Source organism: Papio anubis, chromosome 4, assembly GCF_008728515.1.
Source record: "Papio anubis isolate 15944 chromosome 4, Panubis1.0, whole genome shotgun sequence".
NCBI lineage: Eukaryota > Metazoa > Chordata > Mammalia > Primates > Cercopithecidae > Papio > Papio anubis.
The window spans coordinates 96,347,244-96,374,875 of record NC_044979.1 but is presented as its reverse complement, the minus strand read 5'-3'; the positions used below and the strand labels follow the sequence as shown (position 1 = coordinate 96,374,875).

At 45.5% G+C, this 27,632-nt stretch overlaps 1 protein-coding gene across 3 annotated transcripts in view; it reads right to left on the bottom strand.

Annotated features, from left to right (window-relative positions):
• SNX10 (sorting nexin 10) overlaps positions 1-25,040 on the bottom strand; it is an 84,159-nt gene extending 59,119 nt beyond the window's left edge. Inside the window, exon 1 of one of the 3 annotated variants that reach the window (XM_009203198.4) lies at positions 24,857-25,040. The gene's annotated coding sequence lies outside the window, so the exon portion shown is untranslated. Of the gene's footprint in view, positions 1-23,779; positions 24,394-24,856 lie in introns of those variants that run through there. The other 2 variants (XM_009203197.4, XM_031665329.1) reach the window with 2 other exon arrangements.
• Positions 25,041-27,632: the final 2,592 nt, after the last annotated feature.

The window sequence follows — 27,632 nt, the reverse complement described above, 5'->3', positions numbered from 1 at the left end:
CACAGGCTATGTTCTTGACACTCACCTATGAAACTGAAAGCCACTAGGAAAAAAGGGAACTGCATATACTACGGAAATAGTTGCTAAATCTCAGCAAATTCACAAGTCAATATAACAACTAAAAGCCCAAAGGTTTCAGAGCAATGTATTTTAAACAAGCCACACAGGACCCATATTATACTTAGTCATAATATAAAAATATTGCCAGCCTGGCTAACATGGTGAAACCCCGTCTACTAAAAATACAAAAAATTAAGCCAGGCATGGTGGCACATGCCTGTAATCCCAGCTACTCGGGAGGCTGAGGCAGGAGAATCATTTGAACGAAAGCAGAGGTTGCAGTGAGCTGAGATAACACCACTGCACTCCAGCCTGGGTGACAGAGTAAGACTCCATCTCAAAAAAAAAAAAAAAATTGAACAGTAGACTCATTATGTCCTTTACAAGAACGAACTACCCTTTGAAAATACATTGACAGACAAGCCATTTCAGTCTAACAAAATTAAAAAGGAATAACTTTTTTAAAAAGAAAATGGTATTTGTTACCTGTCAAAAATTCAGGTTCTTGGGCCAGGCGTGGCAGCTCACACCTATAATCCCAGCACTTTGAAAGGAGACCGAGGTGGGAGGATCACCTGAGGTCAGGAGTTCGAGACCAGCCTGGCCAACACGGGGAAACCCCATCTCTACTAAAAATACAAAAATTAGGTGGGGTGGTGGCATGTGCCTGTAGTCTCCCCAGCTACTCGGGAGGCTGAGACAGGAGAATCGCTTGAACCCAGGAGGCAGAGGCTGCATTGAGGTGAGATCGTGCCTCCACTGCACTCCAGCCTGGCAACACAGTGAGACTCTGACTCAGAAAAAAAAAAGAAAAGAAAAGAAATTCAGGTTCTTCAGCACTCAGGATTTCATTACCTGTCTGATGATGGCTCAATTTCACATTTTTTTTAAAATTATTATTATGCCACAAGGGAACAATGATCCTTAAGAGGAGAGAGAATGTGGGGACAAACAGGAGGTGGGGTTTTGTTACATGAATGTTCAGGAAAGGACAGACTTTAGCCACACTTGTTTGGCAGGGCCCCCAATTCATCTAATGCCTAAATTATTTAACCCTTTGTTAACAGGCAGCCTTTAAAGGCATATAATTCCTCTGAATATTCTTTGCATAGAGTCCCAAATATAGTAAGTCCTCCCCATGCTGGCAAAACAATCACAAAAAGCTCAGTTAAGCAAACTCAGCCAAGAAAGGTGCATCAGGTGAAGTGAAGCAGTAGCCTTGGGAAGAAAGACTTCAGTTTACAGGTTCTAACGAGATCAGGAGTCCACTAGATAAATTAAGCAGCTCTAAAGATCTGCTGTACAACATTGTACCTATGGCTAACAATACTGTATTATACACTGGAAAGTTTGTTAAGAGGGTAGGTCTCCTGGTGAGTATTCTAATCACAATAAAATGTTCTTTTTTTAAAAGGCGGGGGACAGGTATCTGCTAAATGGTTTTTAGTTAGCTTCATTCTCTTTTTGTGGCTGTGTACTATTCCACGACATGAATGCAATACACTTCATTTCAACAGCACCCACGGATAAGACATTCTCATGCTATTATGAACAGTACACAGTGAATACCTACCTGCATGAGTACAGCTAAGGATAAATTTCTGTAAGTGGAATTGTTGGATCAAGCAAGATCATCTGAATCATTAAGATATTGGCGCCGGGCGCGGTGGCTCAAGCCTGTAATCCCAGCTCTTTGGGAGGCCGAGACGGGCGGATCACAAGGTCAGGAGATCGAGACCATCCTGGCTAACCCGGTGAAACCCCGTCTCTACTAAAAAATACAAAAAACTAGCTGGGCGAGGTGGCGGGCGCCTGTAGTCCCAGCTACTCGGGAGGCTGAGGCAGGAGAATGGCGTCAGCCCGGGAGGCGGAGCTTGCAGTGAGCTGAGGTCTGGCCACTGTACTCCAGCCTGGGCGACAGAGCAAGACTCTGTCTCAAAAAAAAAAAAAAAAAAAAAGATATTGGCAAAGCAATGTATTTACAAGTGAGTGGGTTGTTTTCCTGTATCTTCCCTAACATGATCTGTCTGCAAAATGTTTTATCTTTGTCAATCCTAGATAGGCAAAAAATGGTTAATTTCAATGTGATTTAATTAGTATTTTTTTCAATCATGCATAAGAGCAAGCATTTTCCATGTGTGTTTTTTTTTTTTTTTTTTTTTTTTGAGACGGAGTCTCACTCTGTCGCCCAGGCTGGAGTGCAGTGGCACGATCTCGGCTCACTGCAACCTCCGCTTCCCGGGTTCAAGCGATTCTCCTGCCTCAGCTTCTTGAGTAGCTGGGATTATAGGCAAGCGCCACCATGCCCGGCTAATTTTTGTATTTTTAGGAGAGACGGGATTTCACCATGTTGGCCAGGCTGGTCTCGAACACCTGACCTTGTGATCCACCAGCCTCAGCCTCCCAAAGTGCTGGGATTACAGGCTTGAGCCACAGCGCCTGGTGCCACTATTTTCTTTTACACAAATTGTTTATGTCTTTCAATTATTTTCTTACAGAGCTCCTATTCTTTTCCTTATTGGTTCATAGGAGTTCTTTTTGTATTAGGAAAGTTAATCCTTAATATATAACATAAAGTTCAAATATATTTTTCTGGTCTGTAATCTGTTTGTTTTGCTTATGGTGGTTGCTATGCCAATACTTTTTATTAGATAATGAATTTTATGAAGGTTTTCCTTATGGCTTCTAGGCTTTGCACCATCCTTACAAAGACCACTCCTACTCCAAAGTTATAAAAATATTACCCTTTAGATTTTTCTAGAGACCAGTTGTTGCGGGAAGTCAGGGACCCTGAACAGAGGGACGGGCTGAAGCCACGGCAGAAGAACATAAATTGTGAAGATTTCATGGACATTTATTAGTTCCCCAAATTAATACTTTTATAATTCCTTACACCTGTCTTTACTGTAATCTCTGAACATAAATTGTGAATATTTCATGGATACTTACCACTTCCCCAATCAATACCCTTGTGTTTTCCTATGCCTGTCTTTACTTTAATCTCTTAATCCCGTCATCTTCTTCTTAAGCTGAGGAGGATGAATGTCGCCTCAGGACTTTGTGATGATTGTGTCAACTGCACAAATTGTTTGTAGAGCATGTGTGTTTGAACAATATGAAATCTGGATATCTTGAAAAAAGAACAGGATAACAGCGATGTTCAGGGAACAAGGGAGGTAACTTTGAACTGGCCGCCAGTGAGCCGGACGGAACAGAGCCATATTTCTCCTCTTTCAAAAGCAAATAGGAGAAATATCACTGAATTCTTTTTCTCAGCAAGGAACATCCCTGAGAAAGAGAATGCGCCCCTGAGGGCAGGCCTATGAACGGCTGGTCCCCTGTAGCGCTCCCAGACTTATTAGGATGAGGGAAATTCCCACCTAATAAATTTTGGTCAGACAGGTTGTCTGCTCTCAAACCCCGTTTCCTGGTAAGATGTTATCAATGACAATGCAAGCCGAAACTTCATTAGCAATTTTAATTTCGCCCCATCCTGTGGTCCTGTGATCTCACCTTGCCTCCATTTGCTTTGTGGTATTTTATTACCTTGTGAAGTACGTGATCTCTATGACCCACACCTTATTCGTGCACTCCCTCCCCTTTTGAAAATTGCTAATAAAAACTTGCTGGTTTTACTGCTCGGACAACATCACGGATCCTGCCATGTGATTATCTCCCCTGGACACCCAGCTTTAAATTTCTCTCTCTTGTACTCTTTCCCTTTATTTCTCAAACCAGTCGAGACACCTAGGAAATAGAAAAGAACCCACGTTAACCATTAGGAGCGGGTTCTCCTGATACCAGTCATCTGTGAACAGTGAAAAGTTCTGTTCCATGGTCATGAATTATATCCTGGCTGTAACGTGCTATGGGCCATAATGTACAGAAACTAAATTTAATTTTTTTGAAGTAACTTTTGTCTTCCGATATTGTGTAATTTATAGCCGTAATGTGCTATGGGACATAATGTACAAAAACTAAATTTAATTTTTTTGAAGTAACTTTTGTCTTCTGATATTCTGTAATTTATAAAGCACTGTTCCATGACAGCTGATGAGGCAGGCAGTGCAAGACTCATTTGTCCTATTTACCATTTGTCCCATTTACCAGAGAAGTTAAATCACTGCCCAAAGCCACAGAGCCTGGTGCAGACACAAATGCAATGCCAGCTGTTCTCTTATCCCCTCGACACTGTCTCTCTCAGCAAAAGGGCAACATACATGTGCGTGAAAATCTTAAAGGATGTCTCCAAAGTCTTGTTCATACAATTTCAAAATAAAATAACTTTTCTATTCAAAAACAGTATTTATTTAAGTGGGCCACACAGTAATCCAATTAAACAGTGACTCAGCCTCAGAGGTCGGAGCCAATGTTCTCAACAATTGACAGAATTCCATGTTCCTATCGTGTGCCTCTATAACCCTTCAAAATTTAATTGAAAAGTAAGAGATGTAAATGTTCCCAGATGCCCAAGGATTCTGAGTGGGTTTTGAAGAGCTAGCTGTGTTTCTCAATTTGAAGAGATGGAAGGCAAGGTATGTCCAAATCACCATGTCCTCTTTTCAACCCCACATACCCTGACAATCCCCTCCTCCCAGTGCAACAGCCCCACACTAGAAGAATATCTTACGCCTTCTCAAGTATGTCAATGATAGAAAAAAATTTTAAGCCACTGGCCAGGTGCAGTGGCTCACACCTGTAATCCCAGCACTTTTGGAGGCCGAAGTAGGAGAATCGCTTGAGCCCAGGGGTTCCAGACCAGCCTGGTCAATACAGTGAAACCCCGTCTCCACTAAAAATATAAAGATTAGCCGGGCGTAGTGGTGCATGCCTGTAGTCCCAGCTACTTGGGAGGCTGAGGCATGAGAATCCTTGAACCCGAGAGGCGGAGGTTGTACTGAGCCGAGATCGTGCCACGGCATTCCAGTCTGGGCGACAGAACGAGACCCTGTCTCAAAAATAAAAATAAAAATAATTTAATTTAAAAATGTTAAACCACTGTTCCAGATAACGGGGTATGCACTTACACAATCCCTATAAGCCTTGCCCCTTCGGTTCCCTGGTCACCCCCTCAGCCAAGCTCTTCTGCACACTCCAGGTATCTTTTCACAATGACCAGACTATTAACAGTTCCTCGGCTTGGCGGGGCGCGGTGGCTCACGCCTGTAATCCCAGCACTTTGAGAGGCCAAGGTGGGCGGATCAGGAGGTCCGGAGATCGAGACCATCCTGGCTAACACGGTGAAATCCCGTCTCTACTAAAAATACAAAAAAAAATTAGCCAGGCATGGTGGTGGGCACCTGTAGTCCCAACTACTCGGGAGGCTGGGGCAGCAGAATGGCATGAACCTGGGAAGCGGAGCTTGCAGAGCCGAGATTGCTTTGAGACAGAGTGAGACTCCGTCTCAAAAAAAAAAAAAAAATAGTTCCTCGGCTTCCTCCCTCAGGCCCCTCATGCTGCTGTTCTCTCCACATTCTCCCCTTTCCACCTCCCCACCCCCAACTCACCAAGGTGGCTCCTTCCCAGCTTCAGATCTTGGTTTAAAGACCACCTCCCCAAAGAGGGTTCCCTGACCACCGTACACTCCCCCAGGAACTCTATCCTTTCATTTTCTCCTTGGACTTTGTCACAGTGCATATTAATTTATTATTTATCTATTAATCTACTTTCTTGAGGATTCTATGTCCTCTGTAAAGCCCCTTGAGGGCAGGGACCTTGTCCAAATTATTTATGCTTTATAACTTTAGCACTTAGTACAGTGCCTGGCATATTGTCAGTGCCCAGAAAATATGCAGTAAATTAAATTTGACTGAACGAGTTCCAGCTGACTTTCTCCACTTCTGCATCTCCATCAAGTTTCTAAGCAGCCCAATCACCGGGGAAGGGAAGATGGGTACAAGAACGACAGCCCCACCTCTCCCGCCAGCCCACTTGTGAGCCCACTCATGGTTAATCATTCATCTTGTGAGGAAAGAAAGTGTTTAGCCAGCAACAACACAGACTGAAATGGCCTCTGTTTTCTGTCTTTCCTCCTAAACTAACTCCACTGGACTGCGGAGGATGAGACTGGGGAATAACGTTAAAATTATGCCATTAAAAATGCAAAATAGCAGTAAGACCAAAAAAAATTGTTTACTATGTCCCAGACACCATGCAAAGCTTGCAACATGAATTACCTCATCTAATCCTGGTAAGGGCCCCAGAAGCCAGGTATTATCATTACTCCAATTTTGCAAATAAGGCACCTAAGGCTGTGCAGCTGATCAAGTGAACAAGCCAGGATCTGGGTCCAGGTAGCCAGACTCAGAGGAGCCCTCACCCTCACCACAAGGTACCCCTACATCCAACAGGGCATCCAAACATCCCCGTAGAAATAAATGACGAAAAGCCAGCAGTGAGTCAAAAATACCAACCATCAACTGAGTTATTAACGGCTCAAATGCTTTAGGGATGAGGGTTGGGGGTAGATTTCTTCCCATACATGAACCTGGGAGAAGCCAACAGCAGGATACCTGAAAAGATGTAATACTTATCTTCCAAAAAGAGGTAATACTGAGAAAAGTGCAGTGCATTCACTCGGCGGAACTGGTTAGGGTCCCTAGCTATGAAGGGCCACCGAAGGCTAAGCAGAGCACAGTGGCAAGTCAGTCCAATATATAATCACTGAGAGCCGACTGGGTGGGAGTTCCAGGTTTGGTCCTGGTGAGGGATTTTTTTTTGTTTTTGGATGATTAAGTAACACTCCTTGAGTTCTAATACCTAAAGATGTCAAGACTCAGATGTGAAACAGGCTACTTCCAACGCAATGCTCACTGTGATGTGCCAGAAGAAACTGCACTGGTAGCAGGGCTAACGGGAAGAATGGAGGGGGAGGCTTCATGGAGAAGGCAGAGCTTGACTAGGTCTTGATGCTCGCATTAGGACAAGCAGAGAAAACAGAACCAGCCTGCGGTGATTAAGAGGCAGTAATGAGTTTGGGAGAAGTGAGGGGCCCAGTCTCCCATGGAGGGCTGTGCTGGCAGAATATCACAAGGAGGTTTGTCTGAAGAGCTGTCTGAGAAACTCAGACTCACAGCACTTTTTTTAACTCCCTTACTCAAAGACAATCAATCAATATAGAAGATTTCTGTGACCAAGTGTGTGGGGACTTCTTCCCACCAACAAGCAAGCAATCAATTCTGCGGTAGACACCAGCTGGGTGTCCTCCAACCCAGTTCAATTCTGACCCTACCTACCTGGGGACATTATCAGATCCCAGAGGTTGAGGCTCAGACCCAAATGACTGCCTCCACTTAACGTGCCAATTTCAAACCCCAGGCTGTTTCGCTTGTGCTTCTGACTCACTGGCTATAAACGGGGGATCCCAAGACCTCCTCCTTGGGTTTAATTTGCTAGAGTGGCTCACAAAACTCATTACTGGTTTATTATAAAGGATAGTACAAAGGATACAGATGGAGACACACAGGACAAGGTATGGCGAAGGAGTATGGAGCTCCTATGCCTCCCTGGGTGCACCATCCCGAAGGAACCTCCACGTGCTCAGCCTTCCCGAAGCCCTCCAAACCCTGTCCTCTTGGGCCTTTTACAGAGACTTCATTGAACAGGCATGACTGAAGCATGGGCAGCCATGCAGAAACGTGATTGGACAAAAAGGGCGTGACCCTATACTAACAGACTGAGTGGGGAACCCAGAAAGGCCTGTCTGTTCAGATTGTTCTAGGCCTCTTGGTGCAATACTGCTTCCCCCAGAGTAAAGGGCAGGATTCCTCCTGAAAAGAGGGTCTTATGATCTACAATCACACAAGGTAAGTCTGCTAATTTCTTTATGGAAACACAGGGGAAGATTAGCCTTGGGGACAAAAAGGAGCAGGTTGAAGGGAGAACAGGAGAAGGTCAGCAAAAGGTCCTGTTTTCTGAGGCCTAAAACACCCAAACACTGTAACAAGGGCTATGGGATTTACGGGCCAGGAACTGTGGGCAAAACCAACATATATATCACAATATCACAGGCTGTGGTAAGCATTTTAGGATTGGGAAGTCCCTGAAGAACAAGAGGAGGAATTTGGACTTCTATCCTGTTGGAAGGCAGGGATGGAGGAAGTGGAAGCTTGACATGATGGCAGTGATTCATCTGGGATGGGTGTTGGAAGGATTGCCAGGGAAAGAAACTATAAGCCAAGAGCTTCATCAGGAGACTGATGGAATGCGCCAGCCAGAGGAAGAGCTCGTGGACTCAGGCGGGCAGGAAAAATGGAGAAGCACACTGAAAAACAACAAGAAGCAGAGCTGAGGTTTTCTGGGCAGTGAAGTAATTCGACGTGATACTACAATGGCAGATACATGGCATTGCACATTTGTCAAAACCCATAGAACATACACCAGCAAGAATGAACCCTAAGGTAAACTACAGACGTCCACTTTGGGTGACGACAATGTATCAAGGCAGGTTCATCAACGGTTACCAATGTACCCCCGCGGTGCTGATGTTGATAATGGGAGAGGTGGGTTATGGGGAGCAGGGAAGCTCTATACTTTCATTTTTGCTGTGAACCTAAAACTGCTCTAAAAAAAGAAAGACTATTAAAAAAAAAAAAAAAAAGAATGCCAGCCTGGGCAACATGGCAAAACCCCATCTCTGGAACAAAAACCAAAAAAAATGCAAAAATTAGCTGGGTTTCATGGCACGCACCCATAGTCCCGGCTACTCAGGAGGCTGAGGTTGGAAGATGGCTTGAGCCTGGGAGGCGGAGGTTGCAGTGAGCCAAGATCACGCCACTGTACTCCAGTCTGGGGGACAGAGTGAGATCCTGTCTCAAAAAATACAAATAAATGAATGAACAACAAGAAAAAACTTGGACACAGGGCATGATGGAGAAAAGGGAGTCAAGGATGACTCACAGGCCGGATGACTGGAAGAAGACTGGTGTTCCCAGAATGGGGAAGTTGGAAAAGGGGAGCTGTTTTGAGAGGTAAGAAAGAAACCAACTTCAACTAGAACACGTTAGGGTGTTGGGGACGTCCAGACGGGATAGACAGTCTTTAGGCAGCTGGAGAGCAGCTTGCAGCTGAGATAAGGAAAGGACACAGGGATGCAGATGAGAGAAAAAAATTCAATGTTTAATGTTCTGCTTTTAAACAGAGAAAGCAATTCTCTTTTCTAAAGGAAAAGCATTGCAACACACTGGAAATAACCCTCTTTCCTTCACGGTGCCTCTGTCATGAAGACCCACTGCTGAGGAGCAGTTTAGGGGGGAATGCCCCCCTAAAGTGAGCAGGAGGGGCACAGTGAGTGATAAAACTAAGCGTGAGACATTTGACTCCAGACCACCTGGTTGTGAATTCACATTCTGCCCTTTACCAAATTACTTCATCTCTGTGCTTCAGTGTTCTCATCTGTAAGAGGAGATAAATCTACTGTAAAGATCAAATGAGCAAGCATGGAGGCCTATGCCTGGCTCCGACTCTGCCAGCTGCAGTCACTGTTCATTCTCAGACTTTCCCAGGACCCACAACATGAAAAATGCTGAGGTGCCTTCCTCATGATCACAGAGCATTTGTTCCTTTACAAAAATTTTCTGTCTGGGCACGGTGGCTCATGCCTGTAATCCCAGTGCTTCAGGAAGCTGAGGTTGGTGGATCGCTTGAGCCCAGGAGTTCGAGACCTGGGCAACATGACGAAACCCATCTCTACAAAAATACAAAAACATTAGCCGGGGTGGTGGTGCGTGCCTGTAGTCTCAGTCACTCAGGAGGCTGAGGTAGGAGGATCACCTGAGCTCAGGAAGCTGCAATGAGCCATGATCTTATCACTACACTCCAGCCTGAGTGACAAAACAAGACCCTGTCTCAAAGAAAAAATTCTCTTCAGGCATCTTTTTTGTCAGATGGGATAATAATATTTAGGGAGCAGAATATTTTAAATCTAAATGCTCTGAAACTCAGTCACACTGTGGCCACTCCCTGCAAGAGTTGGATCATTTACTCATGGATGTCCAATGCCTGGCCTTGATCTAAGAAGCCTAAGATAAGTAATACAAGAAAGTCCTTTCAAAAAGTTGGTGAGGCCAGGCGCGGTGGCTCACGCCTATCATCCTAGCACTTTGGGAGGCTGAGGCGGGCGGATCATGAGGTCAGGAGATCGAGACCATTATGGCTAACACGGTGAAACCCCGTCTCTACTAAAAAAAAAAAAAATACAAAACTTAGCCGGGTGTGGTGGCGGGCGCCTGTAGTCCTGGCTACTCAGGAAGCTGAGTCAGGAGAATGGCATGAACCCGGGAGGCAGAGCTTGCAGTGAGCTGACATCGCGCCACTGCACTCCAGTCTGGGCAACAGAGTGAGACTCCGACTCAAAAAAAAAAAAAGTGGGTGAAATGTGGCTGGGTGCAGTGGGTCACATCTAAAATCCCAGCACTTTGGGAGGCCAAGGTGGGTGGATCGCTTCAGCCCAGGAGTTCGAGACCAGCCTGGCCAACCTGGCGAAACCCTGTCTCTACAAAAAAAAAAAATACAAAAAAATTAGCCAGGTGTGGTGGCTTATGCCTGTAGTCCCAACTACTCGGGAGGCTGAGGCACGAGAATCGTTTAACCCTGGGAGGCAGAGGTTGCAGTGACTCACAATTGCGCCACCGCACTCCAGCCTGGGCGACAGAGAGAGACTGTCTAAAATAAATAAATAATTTAAAAAATAATAGAAGTGGGTGAAATGCCAAAGTTATTATTCTTAAACTCTTACCTGCTGGCAATAATGACTGTAATCCAAGGGCATTTGACATGTGTCTGTCTACAGACTCAGTATGGCAAAGTCCTCAAAATAGACGCCACCGTTTTTCAGTTTCCCAACCACTAGCAAAGTGAGGTGACTAGCAAATCGCAGCATCCGGTCTGCGCCTGGTTGTAAATCTTTAAGCTGATTTCCCAGCATAGGAAGTTTCCTGTGTGTTTAGACAGAAAGAGCTCAGTTTCTCAGGGTCTGATCATCTGCAGACAAATTGATGAAGAGACTCCAAGTTGTTTGCCGTGAGAGTCCAGAACCCAGAGCTACAGTGACACTGGCTGCCCCCTAACCCCGACAGTGACCTTCGGGGGTGGCAGGAAGAGCACATCTTCTCCCCAGCTCTTCCAAATGCCACTCTACAGTAAAAGCTGCTACATCAGTGAGAAAGGGGAAGAATTACAGTGTGATAGAAAACTCTTTTGGGTGTGTTTGTATTTATAACCTCTAAGCAGTGCTGGTTCCCTACATATAAAGCCCTTTGTTCTGCCCTGTACTTTGACTTGGGTTTGTAAGTTGAAGAGAGGAACTAGGGAGTATCCATAGTTACAGAGGAAGAAGACTAGAGCTCACGGACAAGTGAGGGGGATGGAGTGAGGGGTAGGGATGAGAGGAGGAAAGAGGGACCCAGGAGACTATGCAAGGTCAGGAGCCCCACAGGGTGACTTCTCCACTAACCCAGTAAAATCCACTCAACTAACAAAACACATGGTAGTGGTGGTGGATTTCTCCATCCATGAGGGAAGGGGCTGAGTTTGTGTCGGGGCTAACACCAAGGTAAAAAAGAAAGCACAGGAGGCCTCCCTTAACCACCTCCCCAGGAATTCACAGAAAACGTGGGCAGGGCTTTGGATTTCCCTGGGCCATGGACTTGTGGATTCTCACCAAGCTTAATCAGCTCTCTAAGGAACAGGAATTCAGCGCTAAAAGATGACACTGGGATTAAAAGAGAATATGTGATTCTTCCCCAAAAGTAATTAAACATAGTTTGATTGCACTATTTAGCATCAAACGCCACAGGAATGCACTGAAAGCAAAGAATTAGGGAGTACCCATCCCCATTTGTGTTCACAGGCCTTACACAGCTCAAGTTCTTCCAATGAAAAGTGGTAAAGTGGGACTGAAACCAACAAGTGTAGTTGATAATTCTTGTATACCTCCCCAGACACACCCCCACTTCTTTCAAGGTTCCGGGATGGTCAAGCTTGTGTGGTGTGATCCCACCTGACCCTCTCCCATCTGCCCACACCCCTGGCCCTGACACCAGGCTCAGCCATTTCTATGGACGCATGGCAGGACTGGAGTGACATGTTCTGATGTACTTTAAAAGACTGCGCTGTCTGCCTCTGGGAAATTGGACTGGAGGGGAGCAAAGTGGAACCAGAAAGACTCAATCAGAAGCTAATAGGCAAGTAACAATGGCATCCTGAGATTTGGGGCAAGGAGGTACTGAATTGGAGAATCAAGCAAGACCTTCAGAGGGCTCGGAATTGGGCTGAAGATGACAAAGGCTCCTAGGTTTCTGGTCTAAACAAACAAATGGAAGGCAAAGGCCTTTATTCAGAAGGGGAAGGCTGGAGGAGGCGGTGTTGGGGTGAGTAGGAGAGCAGAGGAGGAATGACCAAAGGCTACAGAAGCCAAGTTCCCAAGCCCTAATCTGCACAGTGCACCACCATGTTCCCACATCTCGTTTTGTATTCTCAATTCTGTGTTCCTTTTCTTACAAAGGACCCCAAACTATGTAAGTGTTAGGCCCTTACAAAACTGGGGAGAGGATCAAGTATTGGGCAAGTTAATTTGAGATGTCTGTGACAAACCCAAGAAGCCACAGTCAAATTCAACGTTAAATATCTAAACCTGGAGCTCTCAAGAGAGCTAGATATCCACACCAGGGAACTGGTAATTTATCAACGACACTTAAAGTCATAGAATGAAACCAGCTTGTCCTGAGCGTGTCACAGCCTCTGGACCACCCAGGAATAAGATACAAGTTCCTAGGTCTCATCCTAGAACTACTGAATTGGAATACTCAGACCCAAAAATCTGCCTTAACAAGTTTCCCAGATAATTCCTATGCACAAAAATGTTGGAAAACCACAGATCTAGGGAGGAAACATAAAGAAGAGGGCTCAGAACAGGCCCCAAGGAGTTGTCAATTGGAAGAATCAGAGACAGCAGAGGAACAAGCAAGGGAATGGAGCAGAGTGGCCAGATGAGTAGAGGAAAGGTGGAGTTCGGCATGATGAAGGCAAAAATGTACTAAGAGGGTCGGAGGAGCCTGAGAGACTGCATCAGAGGGCAGCAGCCCTTGGATGGGAAGCCACGTGCAGGCAGGGCCAGCCAGGCCACATTGAACCATGTGCAAGTAGAGAAGCCCCAGCCAGAGAAACAGGGAGACAGAGTTAGAGGCCTTGGGCCCTTGCGAGAGAAGTGAAGTGCAACTTCAGTTTTTGACTTTCCAGTTCCAAGCAAGGTGCCTCTGAGTTGTCTGTAGTATCCTTACATTAAGCCCCCAACTCCCAATGCTAACATAGGAAAGTTTCTCTTCTTTAAAACCAGCAAGAGCTAAAGTACAAAGGGATGAATTTGCAAGAATATTGTAAATCTTGAAAGAATCACGACAAAGTATTTCGAAGACTTTAGGGGATCTGCCACCAACAGAGTCGAAGCTAATGCATTCTAATTCTCAGTAGCTGATTTTAGCTGAGGAGGATTCTCAATCCATGTGTTACCTCTGATCTCCCTTCCTTTAGGGTCCTCTCTCTCTCTCTCTCTCTCATTTCTGAGACTATCAGAAACAGATTTTTTTTTTTTTTTTTTTTTTTTTGAGACGGAGTCTCACCCTGTGCCCAGGCTGGAGTGCAGTGTGATGTCGGCTCACTGCAGCCTCTGTCTCCCTCCTGCCGTGTTGGCCCTGCTGGTCTCAAACTCCTGGCCTCAAGTGATCCACTCGCCTCGGCCTCCCAAAGTGATAGGATTACAGGCATGAGCCACCCTACCAGGCCAGAAATGTATTTTGTCTAGAGATGGCAAAACTGGGGTCAGGACTCCAAGCCCAGCCTTTGTGAGTATGCAGCAAAAGTGGTCACAGGAACCAGGGAGCAGGGAGGAACAGAAATCGAGGGTGCACCCGGCAGAAAGCAGCCACGCTAGTGAAGGCAAAGGATAAGAGCGCACAACACACAAGACGAGTAAGACATTACCCGAGGGTCCTGGGCTATACGTAGGCCAGGTTGAGGTGCACTGTGCTTAAGAGAGAAGCTGTACAAAAATGTGAAAGAGGAGGCATGCTGCACACAGAGGAAGACCACGTGCATGGAAACACAGTGCTGAGGTGGGGTTGTCTTGGGGCTGCAGAGGTGGCCCCCATTGTCACTGCTGGTGCCAGGCTGGGTAGCGTCCATCTCCTGCCTGCAAAGGAGTTGGCTCTCAAGGTCACATCAGGGCAAGTGCCCTATAATGATGAGAGTTGTATAAGATTCTGGGCCCACACAGCTTGAGATGGGTCTTTCTGTTTCTCTGATACCCAGAGAACTCTGGCCACATGCTAAAGGGGCCTTTGCAGAATCAAGGAAGCATAAAAAGGTACAAAGAAGGAAAATGCACACCTGAGATGGAAAATGGGAAAGGAGGTTGGAAAAAAAAAAGGAGATGAAAATAACCTCACACCACTGATATCAAAGTTAAAATGTTCTGAGATATTTCACAAAACCCTGGTTGTCTATAAGTGAAAAAATGTATGACCCAGTCCCCAAGTGACAGCCTTTTATAATCTACATGGATTATGTGTGAGGATCAGAAGTGGAAACCTCAGAGTCCTATGCCTAATGATATACCCAGTATGACTTTTAAATTTTTCCCTTAATAAAAAAACTTTTAAATCAGAGAGAGTGCATCTTGGCTCTAAAAGCAAACCCAGTGGTGGGACTCTTAAAATAAAGTACTGAAAAAAAATGGGTATGGGAACAGCTGTTGGTTCAAATCCTGTCTCCTCCACTTGTTCAAGTCATGAAATATCTCTGAATCATCGAAAATGGCTGTAGCAACTCCTATATCACAGGATTAAATAATATAACGTAAACTGAAGTACCCAGGACAGTGTGTGGTACATGTGAGTAGTGAATAGATGTTTCCATCTCTTTCCTAAAACATGCCATGTCAAATAAACACAATATGTTCCTGGAAGCATGTCAGAAAGCCTTGTCACACTTCTTGGACACAGGACTTGTCCTGGGTGAAGTCTGTCTTTGGCCTTTGGTGCCCCTTCTGTTCCCCCTCACCCTCTTTTTTGTTCTCCCATCCCCAGGAATCCAAAGCTTCTTAATGCACTGCACCTTGGAAGCTATTAGGAATTTATTAGGCATTTCCGGCGTGAATCTGAAAAGGGGCTCAAGACTTCCCTTTCAGGGGATTCTGAAATCTTCCTAAGGGATTCAGACCGCATGGGGAAAAGAAAAACATCAAGGACATGACATGTGTAGTTCCTCGTAAATTCTGCCTTACCAGCCAGCTTTCTTGAGCACAAGAGAATATACACGTTTAACTATACAAATGAGTAACATAAGATCTGGTCCTGTTAATGGCAGAAAGCCTGGTTAGACATACACTCTGTGTGTGGTTTTTGGGGGAATTTGGGAAGGGATAGTGATGCTGAGAAAACACCAATGCATACCAATGATGAAATAACAGAACTACTTTTAAGCTATACCCAGGAAACACAACCAAAACTGCTAATTTTGTTTGTTTGTTTGTTTGTTTATTGAGACAGAGTATCACTCTGTCACCCAGGCTGGAGTGCAGTGGTCCAATCTCGGCTTACTGCCACCTCCGCCTCCCAGGCTCAAGTGATTCTCCCATCGCAGCCTCCCGAGTAGCTGGGACTACAGGTGCTCGCCACCACACCCGGCTAATTTTTGTATTTTTAGTAGAGACGGAGTTTCACCATGTTGGCCAGGCTGGTCTCGAATTCCTGAGCTCAAGTGATTCGCCCACCTTAGCCTCCCAAAGTGCTGAGATTACAGAGAGAGACACAGCACTCAGCCTAATTCTTTTGAAGTACTTAAAGACCATGAAATCCAGGGTAATCACGCTTCTGAATTAAGCAATACTCTTGCTGCATACAACTCCTGCCTTCAGAGATGGAGGCTGGGATAAACCTTTTAAAATAAGTAGCAGAGAAGGCAACTGGGAACACTCACCTGGAAATCCAGAGGACCTGGTCTTCCATTCTAGCAGAGACCACCCCCTCCCCAGGCAGTTCAGCTGGGAGGCTCTAGGCAGGAGGGCCCTGTTAATACTTCAAATCATTTTGTTATTATTTTCCACAGGTTTTAAGTATTATTTTATGTCAGCATAACATACTCATTAGCTTTAAAAATAAAAGATTTAGGGCTAGATGTGGTGGCTCATGCCTGTAATCCTAAACCCTTTGGGAGCCAAGGCAGGAGAATCACTTGAGACCAGGAGTTTGAGACCAGCCTGGGCAACATAGCAAGACACAGTCTCTAATCCCCCGAGCCAAAAAAAAACGTTTATTATTTTGGCACTTTATTTTATTTTATTTGTATTTATTTATTTACTTTTTTGAAATGCACTCTCGCTCTGTTGCCCAGGCTGGAGTGCAGTGGCATAATCTCTGCTCACTGCACCCTCCGCCTCCCGGGTTTAAGCAATTCTCCTGCCTCAGCCTCCCCAGTGGCTGGGATTACAGGCATGCACCACCATGCCCGGCTAATTTTTGCATTTTTAGTAAAGATAGGGTTTCGCCATGTTGGCCAGCCTGGTCTTGAACTCCTGACCTCAGGAGATTCACCCACCTCGGCCTCCCAAAGTGGTGGAATTACAGACGTGAGCCACCATGCTCAGCTTTTCTGCTCTTTTTAAAAGTTTTTTTGAAAATAGAGACAGGGTCTCACTATGTTGCCCAGGCTGATCTCAAATTCCTGGGCTCAAGCAATCCTCCCACCTCAGCCTCCCAAAGGGCTGGGATTACAGGTGTGAGCCACTACACCCAGCCTGCACTTTTTATAAGTTTAAAATTATTTCAAAGTTTGGGTTAAAAAAATAGAAATATAGGCCATACGCGGTGGCTCACACCTGTAATCCCAGCACTTTGGGAGGCCAAGGTGGCCAGATCACGAGGTCAGGAGTTCGAGACCAGCCTGGCCAATACGATGAAACCCGTCTCTACTAAAAATACAAAAACGATCTGAGTATGGTAGTGTGCACCTGTAATCCCAGTACTGGGGAGGCTAAGGCAGAAGAACTGCTTGAACTCGGGAGGCCGAGGTTGCAGTGAGCTGGAAAAAAAAAAAAAATTGGAGGCCAGGCGCGGTGGCTCACGCCTGTAATCCCAGCACTTTGGGAGGCCAAGGCGGATGGATCACAAGGTCAGGAGTTCAAGACCAGCCTGACCAACATGGTGAAACCCTGTCTCTACTAAAAATACAAAAATTAGCCAAGCATGGTGGCGCACACCTGTAATCCCAGCTACTCAGGAGGGTGAGGCAGAAGAATCGCTTGAACCCGGGAGGCAGAAGTTGCAGTGAGCCAAGATCACACCACTGCACTCCAGCCTGGGCAACAGAGCGAGACTCCATCTCAAAAAAAAAAAAAAAAAAATTGAAATATACTGCTGAAATCCTCCATAATGCCATTCCCTTTCCCTTTCTAATCTCACCCTCCATAGGTAATGACTGTCTACAATTAGGGGCATATCATCCTTCCAGATTTTTTTCAAAAAATGAGATTGTATTTCTCCCACTGTTCTTGTACTTTGCTTTCATTACTTAATATAGAGTACAGGTTGAATTGTGTCCTGCCAAAATTCATATAGTAAAGCCCTAGCCCCCAGTGTGCTGGTATTTGGAAACAGGGGCTCTGAGGGATGATTAGGTTTAGATGAGGTTAAAAGGGTGGGGCCCTCGCAATGGGACTGGTGAGATACCAAGCAGAGACACCAAGAGCTTGTTCTCTTTCTCTCCTTTTCCACCATGTGAGGACGCAGCAGGAAGGCGGCTGTCTACAAGCCAGGGAGAGAACTCTCACTAGGAACCAAATCAGCCTGCATTTCCCAGCCTCCCAAACCCTAAGAAATAAAATTCTGTTGTTTAAGCCACCCAGTCTATGGCATTTTGTTATGGCAGCCCAAACTGACTAACACAATGCATAATGAACATTTTCCATTTTGGCTCATTCAGAGCAACTTCCTTTTTTCAAGTAGGCAAGTATTTCAGAGGGATAAGGTTCTAGAAGTGGAAGTACTAATCAGAAAGTATGCAAACTTTAAAATGTTATAAACACTGCTGACATGCCTTTCCAAGAGATGGTACCAATTTACACTCTCCGCCTTATAGAGTGACAATCTATTTTCCCACACCTTCATCAACACTGGATATTACAAACCTAAGCAAAAATGGTTTCATGGTTTTTAATCCACATGTATGATTATTAATGAGACTAAGCATTTTTACATATATATGTGAATTACCTATTAATAGCCTTTGCCCATATTCCTACTGGATTATTTTTCCTATTGATTTCTAAGAGTTCATGCCTGTTATAGATATTGCAACTATTTGCTTTACTCCTTTGTCATCTGCCTTTTTTTTTTTTGAGACTGAGTCTTACTCTGTTGCCCAAACTGGAGTGCAATGGCACGATCTCGGCTCACTGCAACCTCCACCTCCCAAGTTCAAGTGATTCTCCTGCCTCAGTAACTCACCACGCCTGGCTAATTTTTGCATTTTTAGTAGAGATAGGGTTTCACCATGTTGGCTAGGCTGGTCTCGAACTCCTGACCTCAAGTGATCCACCCTCCTCGGCCTCCCAAAGTGCTGGGATTACAGGCGTGAGCCACCGCGCCCAGCCCTGTCATCTGCCTTTTAACTTTGTTTATGGTATTAACATATTCTTCCTTTTTAAAAAATGTGTTACGTATATATCTGTAATATGTATAATCTCCATAAACATATACTAAGGCATGTAAAGCAACGTTTAGAGCCAGCTTTATGAAATAAGAGGTGACAGAGAGGTGGCAGAGGTGCAGCCATTATTTCTTGAAATTTTACATGTATATCTAAAAATATTACTTACAACAAAGGAGAGACAAAGAAAGTGGCAGGTATGGAAGGCCCTGAAAAATCTGTTTCCCGCAGAAGAAGAAAGATGTGAGGAAAGAATGAAGGAGGGTGTCCTGGGGGGAATCCCACCTGCCAGTCTGCAGTGGGGAAGGACAGATTTGGGGTGCCTGAGCTGTGAAGATAGGAAATGTAGCCAAAGGTCATGTTCAAATAAACTACTAGACATGAAGTATAATCTTTCATGAAATTAGGTCTATCAATATTTTCCTTTATGGTTTCTGAGTTTTATTAAACTTGAGGTCTTTCCTACGCCAAAGTTATTTCTAAAAATCATCTTCTGGCTAGCCGCGGTGCCTCATGCCTTTAATCCCAGTACTTTGGGAGGCCGAGATGGGTGGATCATGAGGTCAGGAGTTCAAGACCAGCCTGGCCAAGATGGTGAAACCCTGTATCTACTAAAAGTAAAAAAATTAGCCAGGCATGGTGGTGGGTGTCTATAACCCCAGCTACTCGGGAGGCTGATGCAGAGAACTTCTTGAACCCAGGAGGCAGAGGTTGCAGTGAGCTGAGATCATGCCACTGCACTCCAGCTTGGGCGACAGAGCAAGACTCTGTCTCAAAACAACAACAACAAAAAGCTATTTAAAACCATCTTCCATATTTACATATATTTTAATATTTATAATTTTGGTTTTGACATTTAATCTTTAAATGGAATTTACTTTTGTGAATGGTATGAGGCAGGGATCTAATCTTTTCCAAACTGAGAGGCAATTTTCCCAACAGACTTAATAACAGTCCATTCTATCATACCCTCAATTGCTATCTTTACAATGGAACCATTTGTCGACTTTCTATTCCTAGTTCCAGATGATATATATTTTTAAAAATTGTTTTAGACATGGGGTCTATGTTGCCCAGGCTTGTCTTGAACTCTTGGCCTCAAGCAACCCTCCACTTCAGCCTCCCAAAGCACTAAGATTACACACGTGAGCCACCGCGTCCTACCTCCAGGTGATATATTTTGACAGCTGGCTGAACAAGCCTCTCCTCAATATTCTTTTCCAAAAATGTATTGCCTGCTTGTATGAATCGATTTTCCAGGTAAGCTTTATTAGTATCAGTTTGTAAAATTTACGTCGTGTTAAAAGGCTGGCCTAAACTATTAAAGGTCTCATGACTTCTTAGGTTTTTCTTATTTTTCTTATTATTATTTCTTTTCAGAGTTGGGGTCTCACTCTGTCACCCAGGCTGGAGTACAGTAGTGAGATCATGGCTCACTGTAGCCTCCAGCTCCTAGGCCCAAGTGATCCTCCTACCTCAACCTCTCAAGAAGCTAGGACTAAAGGTGTGTGCCACCACACCCAGCTTTTACCCAAGCTGGTCTCGAAGTCCTGACCTCAAGCAATCCTCCCACCTCAGCATCCTCAGTCACTGAGATTGCAGGTGTGAGCCACCATACCCCAACTCTTTTAGTCTTCTTCTGTCATTGGAGCATCAACCTTCAGCCAGGAGATGGCTTACTTCCCAGTGAGCGACATACTATGCAGAAATCTCAGACTTCAGGGAATTTGGGGTTTATTTGTATTTATTTATTTATTTATGAGACAGAGCCTAATTCTGTTGTGCAGGCTGCAGTACAATGGTGCAATCACAGCTCACTGCAGCCTCAACCTCCTGGGCTCAAGCGATCCTCCCACCTCAGCCTCTTGAGTAGCTGGGACTACAGGCATGTGCCACCACACCCGGCCCAGGGAATTTTGTTTGAATTTCTACATCTCTTAGCAAAAACTTTCCAACACAACAATTCTACCAAGAGGTCTGAAAGGCTGCCTGTGCCTCAACCAATGCATGTCTGCAACATTCCTCCTCTTCTCCCCAAACAGCTTTTCTTTTCCTGGCTCACATCTCTCCAAGTTGTAGATTCCCATACCAAATCAGAGTAAAGTGGCTCAGCTAATAGGATCACCTGCCGAACGATGTGGTATTTTGACAGGCACTTCCAGGCAGCTTTGCTGGCCTCATGCATTGGACAGTCTGGTGAGAGAGCTGGGGATCTCTGGCAATTCATAATTTATTGATCTGGCACCCCTTAATCCACAGGGAACTATCAGGCTATAATGGAAAGAATATGAGACTGGAAGTTCAGGGACCTGAGTTTGAGTCCCCTTTTTACCTCTAATTAGCTGTGTAGTTCAGATTAAGTTATTCTGCCTCTCCATTGAGCCTTGGTAGCCTCATTTGTAAAATGAGATTATTAGAATACAATGGTGAGTAATGACTTTCTTTCCACCATGGGTGACCACTGAGAATCTGAAGAAAGCTACAGATTCTCTCCCCCGGAATAATGCACTTTTGCAAATGAATACGAAATCAGGCTGGCCGCAGTAGCTCACACCTGTAATCCCAGCACTTTGGGAGGCTGAGGTGGGTGGATTGCTTGAGCTCAGGAGTTCAAAACCAGCCTGGGCAATATGGCAAAACCCCATCTCTACAAAAGTATCAAAAAAAAAAAAAAGCAAAAATGAAATAATATATTTGAAAGGGGTTCACAGATCGGATAAAGACTATTTCCCTATCCCCAGGGGCAAAATCACTGAGGCCTAGCACAAGCTTTTAAAAATAACAGAGACTACAACAGAAATACATACAGAACCACAAAGCCTTGAGTAAAGTTGAATCACTTATAGAACTAAAAGCATCTCTTCTGCAGAAACTGGGGGCAAGGAGTAGTTACTTAGGGAAAAATATATGTAAGTATCAACAGAAGTTGCCCTTGATTGAAGCTTGGCTAAGCCCTTTACATTCGCAGGTGGGTGGCTGAGAGTTACTACTGATTCCAGACCCAGGCTCCTAGTTCAAATTTTGGCTCTAGCATTACTAGTTGTTTGACCTGGGGCTTTGTGCCTCAGTTTCCACATCTGTAAAAAGAAATAAGAAGGGGAGAAAAACAATACCTATCTCAAGGGTTGTTAACGTACTTAGCACACTTGTAACAGGGCCTGCCACACAGTAAGCCCTAGATAACTATTAGCTTATAATAGAAATCTGACACACATTTGTTGGGTAGTTAAAACTGCAAGCTGAGGAATTTAGAGAAATCATAAATACTTTGATGCCTTAGTTTCCCCAGACGTAAACTGAAGACAATAAAAGAATCTGCTTCATAAGTCTGTTGTGATGCTTAATGAGACTGACACATAAAAACTCTTCCACAATGCCTGGCCCATAAGTGCTCAATAATGTGACAATGCCTGGAATATGGTAAGTGCTCGATAAATGCCAGCTGTTGTATTAACAGTTCTGGGAGGCAAAGATTACCATCGCCCTTTTTAAATTCTGAATAATAGACAACTCAGAGAGTGTTAAGTGCCCTGCCAACAAAACTATACTCAGAAAAATATTATACCAAGATTTCAACTCAGATAGGTCTGGAATCACAAGTTCTAACCACTATACTGTATACCTTCCTCTTTGAACAGGACTTAGAGAACAGAAGAGCTAATTCATACCTACCAGTTTACTAAGAGAAAGATGTTTGGAGATAACAATGCTAAATTTGGTGGATTCCCCACAGAGTCAACCACGAGCTTGGCCAAAAGCCCTTCTCCGCCATGCTGGGAAATGAAAATCTGCATAGACTGAACCCTGTTCTCAACCAGTTGTCTGCCTTTCGCCAAGTGGTTGTGAAACCACAGCCCTGTCACCAAAAATGGAAAAAAGAAGTCATTTTCCCCAGTAGCTTAACGAGCAAAATGAAGACTTAAAGTAGTGATCCCAGGGCTGAGAAAAGATATCCATTGCTCCAAAGCCAAGCAGAATTGCTGTAAAACACTAACGTTACTCTTTGATTAACATACTTTTATTTTTTTTTTTAATGAACGTGCTTATTTCTATTATTTTAGGTTACCTAACTCAGGGGTACTTCCCATTAGTAAAATAAGAGGAAGTGTGTACCAGCCTGTAGGGGAGACTCCCTGGTGGGGCACAGTGTCAGACTAAGCAAGTCCCACTGTCAACACTGATGTCCTCCCCAGTTAATGGTAATCAAAAGTGAAAATGAAATGGACTGGCAGAAGAAACAGGACGACCGGTCGAGTCCATGCTAATCACTGATATTTCACATCTTTTCACAGTTTCTTCTACATGTATTTTATTTTTGTATTTTTATTAAAAACTGCCCTATCAGTCAATCTCAAGTCTACCCTTCCTTTAAAAAACAGTAATAGGCCGGGCGTGGTGGCGCAAGCCTGTAATCCCAGCACTTTGGGAGGCCGAGACGGGCGGATCACGAGGTCAGGAGATCGAGACCATCCTGGCTGACACGGTGAAACCCCGTCTCTACTAAAAAAATACAAAAAACTAGCCGGGCGAGGTGGCGGGCGCCTGTAGTCCCAGCTACTCGGGAGGCTGAGGCAGGAGAATGGCGTGAACCCGGGAAGCGGAGCTTGCAGTGAGCTGAGATCCGGCCACTGCACTCCAGCCTGGGCGACAGAGCGAGACTCCGTCTGGGAAAAAAAAAAAAAAAAAAACAGTAATAAAAAAACCCTGTAATCCTAGGCAGGTGGATTGCTTGAGCTCAGGAGTTCCAGACCTGCCTGGGGCAACATGGCAAAACCCTGTCTCTACAAAAAAATACAGAAGTTAGCCAGGGTTGTGGTGGCCCGCACCCGTGGACCCGTGGTCCCAGCTACTCGGGAGGCTGAAGTGGGAGGATCACTTAAACCAGGGAGGCGGAGCTTGCAGTGAGCCAAGATCGCACCTCTGCAATCCAGCCTGGGTGGCAGAGTAAGACCTTGTCTCAAAAGAAAAGCAAAAAAAGTAAATAATATTAAGAATAATGAAGGTCCAGCTATGTACCTACCTTAGGAACAGGCATCACTGCGAAGTGATGGCAGAGGCAAGGCAGGAGTCCCTGACCTCACCTCCATTCTCTCACTGAGAAGCCCCTGCAGAAGCTAGTCAACTATCAAAGCAGTCCCTGCTTCTTCCCGGTGAAGGCCTCAGCCTCCAGCCCAGCCCCCTCCCGGGAGAGGAGAGGCAGTTTATGCAATCCAAAACCAGTTCCCAGGCCCCAGAGGTGGACGTCTCCGGGGTGGAAGTCAGAAGCCCGCCAGGTTGTAGGCCTGGTTCTGCTCCCATCTGGCTGAATGATCCTGGTCACAACACTCGGCCTCCCTCGGCCTTAGCCTCCCTGTCTGTAAAATGAAAGATTTGATGGAGATCATGTGCAAGCCTCCTCCCCGTTCTAATTTTCTGATACCATCATTTTTAACGTGTCTTGCAGAGATAGAAGCCCTTCCTTTCAGCAGGACATGTTGCTCCCCATTTCATGACGATCCCCCTCAATTATCCGTGTAATTTGAGAAAAGTATGATGCATCGGAACTGAAAAACAGGCTGCAGCTTTCCTGGTCACCAAATCTGATAATCAGTCAATAATATGGGTTTTCCCTCGGGCCTTCTCCCTCAATCCCACAATCCCACGAATAAACCTGCCTACCCCTCCCAATTCCTCAACTCAAAGCTACCCGTTCATGAATTTAAAAAAAAAAAAAAAAAAAAAAAAAAAAACCTCCCCACCCCCTTCTACCCGGCCTAGTGTAAGGTGCCACAGCACTTCTTCCGTAATCTAGAATCCACCTCTGCCCCACCCTCTCCCCGGGATGTCTTTTTAGCCAGGAATCCCTGCATCCACACGCTCCATCTCCCCGCTCTACCAAGCCAGTTGATCATTTCTCCCTGCCTGGCACCCGGCACACCTCGGCAGAAAAGGAGGCGGCGCCTCCACTCCAAGCCCAAGGGACCCAAACCTCTTTCCAACCCGCAAGGGTGCGGGCACCTGGGCGCAGCGGGAAGGGCCCGCGCCTCTGGAAAGAAGGGCCGCCGTCCCCACAAGGGCGGCGTAGGGGAGGCCCGTCAGCGGGTCTCTTGTCACTTACGGGCGGCTCCTCCGGGCAGAGCAGACCAGGGCCGGGCCGGGCTCGCGGGCAGCGGAGTTTGCTGACTCAAAGGCGCGCGGCGGCGGCAGCGGCGGCAGCGGCGGCGAGCGCCCAGGAGCGCACACGAGCGCAGCCCCGCGCTCCCCGCGCACGTAGCGGCCCCGCGCCCACGCTCGGCGCCAGCAGTCCGCCGGTGGCCGCCGCGCCTAGTGCTTCCGCCGCCCCAGCGCAGCCCAGCCCAGCCCAGCCCAGGTGCGCCCCCGCCCTGTCGAGCTAGCCTCCTGCTTCCTGATATTGAGTTAGGGAGGAAATGCCCCCATTAGCCGGGAAGCTGAGGCTGAAGGTGATCCAGCAGCACCCTTCGGAATTCGCCACCTGAGTCACCTTAAGCTTCCTAATCACGACCCCACAGTTATGGGGAGGATTGCCGATGTTGAGGGGAACGGATAAATAACGTGATAAACAAGAATGGCAGAATGTTCGTAGCATCTAGGTGGTGGGCTTATGGGTGTTTATATAAAATTACTTCAATTTTTGTCTGTTTGAAATGTCTCTTAATAAAACATTTGGGGGGAAAGCTAATGAGATCTGCCAAGGGACCTGACTGAGGAAAGCATTTCCCAAATGGCACCTGAGGCTGGGTCCCCACACCTGTTTCCATGGGAAACCGCAGCCATCACTTAAACTGCTAATAAGTGACTGAATGACACAGAATAATAAACGTAGCCTAATATTTCATTTTCCAAGCATGAATTTTCCCATTAGACACAGTTTGTCGCTGATCATCCTCCAGGGACCATTCCAGGCCCACCTGAAAATGCATCTGTTCACCACACCTACATTAACTCCCTAACAAAATGTATAAATATGCAATGTTGTGTCTTAACATCTTGGATCTTGAAGCTGTATTGCTGAACCCTCAGTCATTGGTATTTAATTTCCTAAAATTGCACCCAAGTGATGACACACAAGTGAATGCAACCATGATCACTTTTGAAAATCAAATTAGGCCGGTGCCGTGGCTCACGCCTGTAATCCCAGCACTCTGGGAGGCCAAGGCGGGTGGATAACAAGGTCAGGAGATCGAGACTATCCTGGCTAACATGGTGAAACGCCATCTCTACTAAAAATAGAAAAACCGAGCTGGGCGTGGTGGCACGCGCCTGTAATCCCAGCTACTCGGGAGGCTGAGGCAGGAGAATCGCTTGAACCCGGGAGGCGGAGGCTGCAGTGAGCGGAGATCATGCCATTGCACTTCAGCCTGGGCGACAGAGTGAGATTCTGTCTCAAAAAAAAAGAAAGAAAATCAAATTAAAGTGTATTTTTTATATTCTTGTCCCTATGCTCCACAAAGAAAAACATTGAGTAGAAAACAAAATGCAGCATGTATCTAAGATCCTAAGAGATTCTGTAAAATTAAAATCTTTCTGAACTTATTGTCAAGAGCATGACTTTACAGCTGTAGACAAAGCAGCAACGAACCCTTGGAGAGTCTACTGACAGTCATTTGAATATCTGTTAGAATTATGACCCTATTAAGAATGGTAAATTGCAACCTGAATCCAGGAAACTTAAGTGATGGTCACCTTTTTTAGGTTGTGGCATTTTTGTTATACCATCAGTGAGGTTGGGTAAAAACTGAGACTCTACAGTGGTTAAGAAAGCTTGCTGGCCGGACGCGGTGGCTCGTGCCTGTAATCCCGGCACTTTGGGAGGCGGAGGCGGGCGGATCACGACGTCAAGAGATCGAGACCATCCCGGCTAACACGGTGAAACCCCGTCTCTACTAAGAATACAAAAAAAAATTAGCCGGGAGTGGTGGCAGGCACCTGTAGTCCCAGCTACTCAGGAGGCTGAGGCAGGAGAATGGCGTGAACCCAGGTGGTGGAGCTTGCAGTGAGCCCAGATCGCGCCACTGCACTCCAGCCTGGGCGACAGAGCGAGACTCCGTCTCAAAAAGAAAGAAAGAAAGAAAGAAACCTTGCCTGCTGGCCAGGCGTGGTGGCTCATGCCTTTAATCCCAGCACTTTGGGAGGCCGAGGCAGGTGGATCATGAGGAGCTTGAGACCAGCCTAGCCAACATGGTGAAACCCCCATCTCTACTAAAATACAAAAATTAGCCAGGCATGGTGGTGCATGCCTGTAATCCCAGCTTCTTGGGAGGCTGAGAGAGGAGAATCCCTTACACTAGGAGGCGGAGATTGCCGTGAGCCAGGATCGCGCCAGGATCGCGCCAGGATCGCGCTACTACACTCCAGCCTGGGTGACAGAGTGAGATTCTCAAAAAAAAAAAAAAAAAGGAAAGAAAGAAAGAGAGAGGGAGGGAGGGAGGGAGGGAGGGAGGAAGGAAGGAAGGAAGGAAGGAAGGAAGGAAGGAAGGAAGGAAGGAAGGAAAGTCCGCCTACTGAAAAGATCACCATAAACATTGCTTTTAAAAACAAACATCAAAATTCTTAATAGATGACCATTTTAACCCTCGGAAGACTGAAAATTGAGTATGAGACATGTAAAAGATTCAAGCCTGTAATATTAATGTTTTGTTTTAAGGAATCTGGGCATATTTGGAATTCTATGTACGTGTTAATGTGTAAGAGAACTTGGCCTACTGAAGTAACCATTTGCCTTGTACGTTAAGTTTTAAAATGTGTAATTTAATAGCTGGATACGAATGAGTTGAAGATGGTCTTATTAACTTAATAAACAGTATTGGAACACTCACTACAATTTAAGATTTACCACATTTATAAATTTAATTTATTAGATGTTGAGTTACTTG